Source organism: Mastomys coucha, unplaced genomic scaffold (genome assembly GCF_008632895.1).
Source record: "Mastomys coucha isolate ucsf_1 unplaced genomic scaffold, UCSF_Mcou_1 pScaffold14, whole genome shotgun sequence".
In the NCBI taxonomy this organism is placed as follows: Eukaryota; Metazoa; Chordata; class Mammalia; order Rodentia; family Muridae; genus Mastomys; species Mastomys coucha.
In genome coordinates, this window is record NW_022196896.1 from 37057742 (window position 1) to 37064049 (window position 6308).

Here is a 6308-nt window from a genome sequence, read left to right on the forward strand (position 1 = left end):
TAGGAAGGCCCAATTTCTGCGCACAGATGAATATATCTGGATAAATCTGTCTGTCCTTCATGTGGCCAAATAGCAGCTCCAAACACTGAGTTAGCGTTTTCATATGCCAATTGTGTAATAAAAGGACTGTCAGCTTGAGATTCGCCAAGAACTCTGTTGCAGTCTTTTGCAATCTATCCACAAAATTCTGGAAGAGCTCATCTGGGGCTTGCCTGATGCTGGCTAAACTTCCACTGAAATCACCTTTTGTTGGTAACTCAGTCAAAGCACAGCAGGCTTCCATCACAATCTGAGCATACACTCCAGCAGGATATCCAATCTGATTAGTGTTCCTTTCATACTGACCTTCTCCCACAAGCATGTCCAGATTCCATTCTGGGTTCCCTGTCTGAGCACTCAATGTGGCAGTTTTCTTACTCATCTCACACCACTCAGAACTCCAGAGTAAAAAAATCTCCTCCTGACAATGTAGCTCTACATAATTTTTTCCAATCTTGAGGGGTAAAAGTGACCCTATTACAGTATCTAATAGAGCATGTGTAAACAGAGCCATAGGGCCATACTGTGCCACTGCTTCTTTAAAATCTTTTATCATCTTGAATTCTAAGGTCTGCTATTGTCTAATTCTATTGTTTTTCTGATCAAGCGTCTCAACAACAGGGAAAAGGAACACTCCAAATGTGTCTTGCCCATTTCCGCTAGCCTGGCTTATGGCTCTCTCTAGAAGTGATTGAAATGCCTCGGAATCGCTGTTTCTTTCTTTATCTGATGCTGCTTTTAGTTCTTGTAGCTCATTAGTCAATTTCTGTAAGTTAATTTTAAACTCTAATTTACTTAGTTGCATGTCCCTCTGGGTGGTATCTCCTGCAGTAGTGCCCATAGGCAGTGCAGAAAGCATGTAAGGAGGCCACTCTTCACCATGACACCTAGCAGGTCCCCTTTCTGAGGAAGCTTCCTGATCTTCTCCGATCTCTGCGTGGGCACTATCTGACCCCTGCGTGCTCTCTGCAATATCTGATGCCTGCGATCCCTCTTCATCAGTGATCTCTTTTACGAGTGCCAGAGGTGGAGGGTGAATTTATCCACCTGATTGTTTCTTAGAGCTTCTCCAATTTTTCCCCAGGTTCTTTTATTTAAAGTCCTTACTTCTTGAAGCCATGGGCAGCAAAATTCTCTCTCATCTGAAAGATTCTCTAGTACTCATTCTTCCACCCTTATTCCTCTAGCCTAAACTAACCTTTCTGTACTACAGACATTTGCCTGCTTGGAACTTCTCGATCCCATATCACTGTCAAATCCTAGGCAAGATTAGTGCCAGGTCAGCGCCAACCCCAACTACCCCATGTACTCCTGCACTCATAGCAATACTTCTAAAAGATCAAATTAAGGCTAGCACTAGTGAAAATAGTATAAACTGCCTACTGAAAGGCTGGAGAATCTTAGAATTTAAATTGAGGGCATTTAATAGAAATATATGTATAATGTGTAACCTTTACCTAAAAGGGGGCATGGAAAACCTCTGTATTAAACCAAAAATGTGAAGTAGGTAGTTCCAGGAACTTGGCTAACTCAGAGCCTCAGGGCTCTGGTTCCCGATACCTGCCCCTCCTGAATGATCCACAATGAGGGTGGAACTAAGAATGAAGGTCTACTGGTTTATGAGAGTCTCCACCCTGTCGACTGGTAGATGAAGATTACATTCCTAGAATGAATATGATCCCCTCCCTAACTGAGTACCTTAGGTTGGGTCCCTCTGAAATTTTCCACTGTTTTTATGTTATGTTTCCTTGGTAACCTTCTCCCTGCCCCCAGCTTGTGGTCTTTCCCTTTAAATACCCCTTACTTCTTGTGTTCAGCATCGAACTCCTCTGGCCAGCATGGTCATGAGATCGACCCCGGTACTGGCCTATCCCAAATAAACCTCATATGATTGCAGCAAGTTTGTTCTCTCATGAGTTATTGGGTGGTCATGTCATCCTGAGACTTGAGTAAGGATCTTCCCAGTTCTGGGGGTCTTTCACTACCGTGCAGGATGGTATACCATTTTTCTTCTGATTTCTGCAGAGCTCTACCTATGACAGTGTTGCTCTCTGTTGTTCTCTCTGTGTCCGGGTTCCACATTTTGGATGCCACCTGTAGCTGCCTGTGGCCACGCAAACTGGAATCTCCTGCAAGGGAAGCAGGAGCCTGAAAAAAATATGGGGGATCGAGGTTGCAAGAGAAATAATGGAACAAGTCTGGATTTTGATCAATGTACATATATGTACATATACATATATATACATTTCACAAAATGAAAGCAAGTCTCTGGGCACTGAGATCTTGTTGGGACATTACCACTTGCAGCTAGCCTGCCAGTCAGGGGTGTTTTTGTATTTTAATGGATGGTGACTCCATGCAGGAACTCAGAGAAAGAGATAGCAATGCAGTAGACAAAAGACCTTTGTCTGGTTCACCCCAGGTAGGTGAGCCACTTCAGGTGAAGGCTAATTCTGAGTTGCAAGGCTTTTTGGCTAAGGAGGGGTCACAACTCCAAAGCATAGAAAACATCTCATCATGGAAGCTGTAGTATGTTACCACATGTCTGTCCCACATCTTCATTTGCAACTAACTATTCATTGCAATGAGTCATTAGTCTGGTTCAAGATATTTAGCTTCTGTGGTACCAGCAATATTGGATACTTATTGGGACTCCTCCTGGTTTTTCTGTTGTTACTCTGTGTTATGGAGATCCTGCAGCTTTGGAACAATAGGACTAGCCTTTTGATGGATGTCAATCATCCACAGATGTTATAGATTTGAGGGTGGGTTAAGGGATTCAGAGCATTGGATCTGAGCCTGGATGGTAGCTAAGCTGGTCAACTCTGTGGCTTTCTCTTATCCATACCACCAGGGCTAGCTCTCCAGCACTGCTCTAGCTAGGCCACCTGATGATGTCATTGTCAGGAGGTGGGGTCAGCTCTTTTGTTCTCATACCCTTGAGGCCAGCTCACCTGCAGCCATGCCTCCAGATGCAGCTTAACTATGCTGGCCAGTCAAAGTACAAGGTCTACTCTCCCAAGTGCTGTAGACTGTGGGGGCTGGGAAGGCCCTCCAGCCCTCACAGTGTCAGTACTAGCTCATTCAAGCTTTCACAGCCTGCTCTCCTGATTGCAGAAGCCAATGACAAACAGGGCCAATTAACCTTCTCTCTTGACTCTGAGGTCAGTTCTCCCAACTGCCATAGATGACAAGAAGCATGTCAGAGTTGGGGGAGCATCACTCCCATCTGAACACCAACTCACAGCAGACAAGCATCAGGGCCAACTCTCCCTCAATTTCTGCCCCAGGGCTGGCTCACTTGCAACCCCACATCCTGGGTCAGCTCTTCTTTGCCTCTCAGGAGAGGTGCTGGCCTGCTCTCCTAAGAGTGGCAGCAGGTTAGGGGAAGGGTCAGCTTTCCTAACTTTCATAACTCTTGGGCAACTTTGCTGCAAGTGGTAAGGAGTGGGGTTGTGTATCATTCCTGGGTTCTTGCTACCTCACAGTAGACAAGTAGTAGGACCAGCTCTCCCTTGCTCTTTCCTCAGGGGTAGCTCATCCACTCTGCTTCATCAGGGCCAGCACTACTGTGCTGCCCAAGCAAGGTTCAGATACTGCCCTCCCGAGTGCTGTAACTTCTAAGTGGGCAGGGATAGCTCTGCTGTACTCGTCACCCCACAGCAGATGAGTGTCAGGGTCAGCTCTACCAAATTCACATCCTCAGGGCCAGTTAACCCATATCCCTGCCACCAGGGCCAGCTCCCCTGGGCTGCTATGTAAGGCACAGGGCTTGCTTTCCTAACTGCAGCTGCTGGAAAAAGACGAGGTTAGCTCTCTAAAGTGCTGCACCAGTGAGGGACAAGGCCAGTTCTGCACAGTCCCTAGACATCTATGAGGTCCCCAGAGGCTGCTCTGACCAGAGAAATCACTATGTTCTCTAGTGCTAAGATGAGTCATGGACATCAACACTGATCTCTGGTGCTGTATAGCCACCAACTCAGACATGGCTCTTAGAAGCGGCTCAGGCTGCAACATCACTATGGTCCTAGGTAGCAGGGCTGGCCTCTCCACTCCACTTGAGTCTCCAGTTCTATCTCTCTTCATTATGCTCAAGTTGCTCCACTTCTCCTCTTCTGCCTGACTACCACATACTCGCACATTGTGGTGGCTCTTGCTGCAGACTGCCAAGGCAGCTGGCAGGCCCTTGGTGACATCTTCCATTAATGCTATGCGACATTGCAAAAAGCAGGTGTCCATGGACTGGCTGTGCTGTGCACTGGAGGGAAGTTTCCAGGTAGCATGGTAGTTTAGAGGTATCTGTCTTGTGTCCTTATCCTGTGCTGGACTTCTTGGATATGATGTGAATTGATTTGATTTTTCTAAGTCCTAGGCATAAGACAGCTTTGGCCACAAAGCTAGGCATCAACCTAGGATGAACAAGGACTACCATTTGCTCTGCTCATGACTGATATAAGAATACTACCTGCAAGGTATCGCTTTTCCCATTATTGGGGAGGGTGTCTTAAGAGATTTTAAAAATTAATATTTTATTAAGTCTTTGAGACTATTAAAGAACAGTACTTGGATAATATTAAAGTCAACACTCAAATCCTCCCAGGCCTACTGCAATCTCCCTACCCACCCAACTTTCTCTTCTCTAATTTTTAAACCCATGAAGTCCAATTTTATGCTGTCTGACTACTCTTAGGAAATGCATAAAGTAACATTTTAAGATTTTACAATGGTTTAATAGGCAAAACATACAATTGTAATCTAATCCTCAAATACTCATGTTCACACACAGGCTGATGTGTATACTCAAAGTAAGCATTCCAAGAATAAAAATGAAAATTAAAAAAATAGCACACAGTATAAATAAATTAAAAAATGTAGTGCCTACAAGTTCTGTCACTGTTATTTGGAGTCATTCTGGAGACAGAGTAAGTTTTGCTCTGAGCTGTCATATAATCATATAATCATATAATCATGTCATGACATGATTATATGAAACCAGTATGAACATGCATGGTATATTTATATTAACAAGGTACAGTTTTTTGTTTCTGTCTCTATTTAGAATAAATAAGGCTAATTGTTGAAGAGCCTATTACATTGGCATTTTCAAATAAGGCTAATTGTTGAAGAGCCTATTACATTGCCATTTTCTTTTCTTTCTGAAAACTTGTTTTTGCTGTACCTCCATTACTCTAAGGCCATGCTATAGGCTGGCCCCTTTTTTAATTTTTCAGTTGTTGAACATCTAGGAAATGGTGCCCTGCATCAAAGCCTGTGGATCCTGGGGTTCCTACATTAGTAAAAATTCTTGGTTTATAAAAATCTAGAATTTTTTTTTTGAGAATGAAATAAAATAAACCAGCAAAAGAGTGTATCATAAAAGAAAAGTTTTACCCATTTGAGAAGGTATCAGGAAGGCAAGAAGATTCTGTTATGTCATGGGCAAAAAAAATTTGGGTCCCAATGAGGCAAAAAAATATAGAATCCAGTTTTGGAAATGACCAATTACTATTCACTAGTTGTCCAGTGAAGGCCACAAAAGTGTATTAGCTTATATTGCTGAGGGTTTGTAATTTTAAAATAACACATTTGCCAGGCCATGGTGGAATATACCTTTAATCCCAGCACTTGGGAGGCAGAGGCAGGTGGATTTCAGGATTCAAGGGCAGCCTGGTCTACAGAGTGAGTTCCAGGACAGCCAGGGCTACACAGAAAAACTCTGTCTCTAAAACAAACAAACAAAATACCAAACAAACAACCCTCCCCCCAAAAAAAACACATTAATTATATCTGAAGGCCTAGACATTTCCCTTACATTTCATGCTGTGGGCTTAGGAGTAAATGAATGATAAGGAGCTAAATTCCTTTCTTTCCTTCCTTCCTTCCTTCCTTCCTTCCTTCCTTCCTTCCTTCCTTCCTTTCTTCCTTTCTTCCTTCCTTTCTTTCTTTCTTTCCTTTTTGTTTTGGGGGGGTTGTGTTTCAAGACAGGGTTTCTTTGTATAGTTCTGGCTGTCCTGGAACTCGCTCTGTAGATCAGGCTGGTCTCAAACTCAGAAATCCACCTGCCTCTGCCTCCCAAAGGGAGCTACATTCTTAATTTACACTGTAGGGCTTGCTTCTTTCCCCCACTGATAACTTAGAATAAATGGGAGAATTTGGAGGTTGGAGGGTGAAAAAGGCATTTCATCTGATCCTTGTTGATTACTATTTTTTATTTGAAAGCAAAGCAAAGACATGTACAAGGATCATCAAAGACAAGAGAGGTTTGGCCT

The 6308-nt window shown here is 43.5% G+C and overlaps 1 non-coding gene across 1 annotated transcript; it reads right to left on the minus strand.

The window, feature by feature from the left end:
• Positions 1 to 4398: 4398 nt before the first annotated feature.
• LOC116089614 lies at positions 4399 to 4536 on the minus strand. Its single transcript, XR_004118396.1, has one exon. It is a non-coding gene; the product is annotated as a small nucleolar RNA SNORA48 (small nucleolar RNA).
• Between the last annotated feature and the right edge of the window lie 1772 nt (positions 4537 to 6308).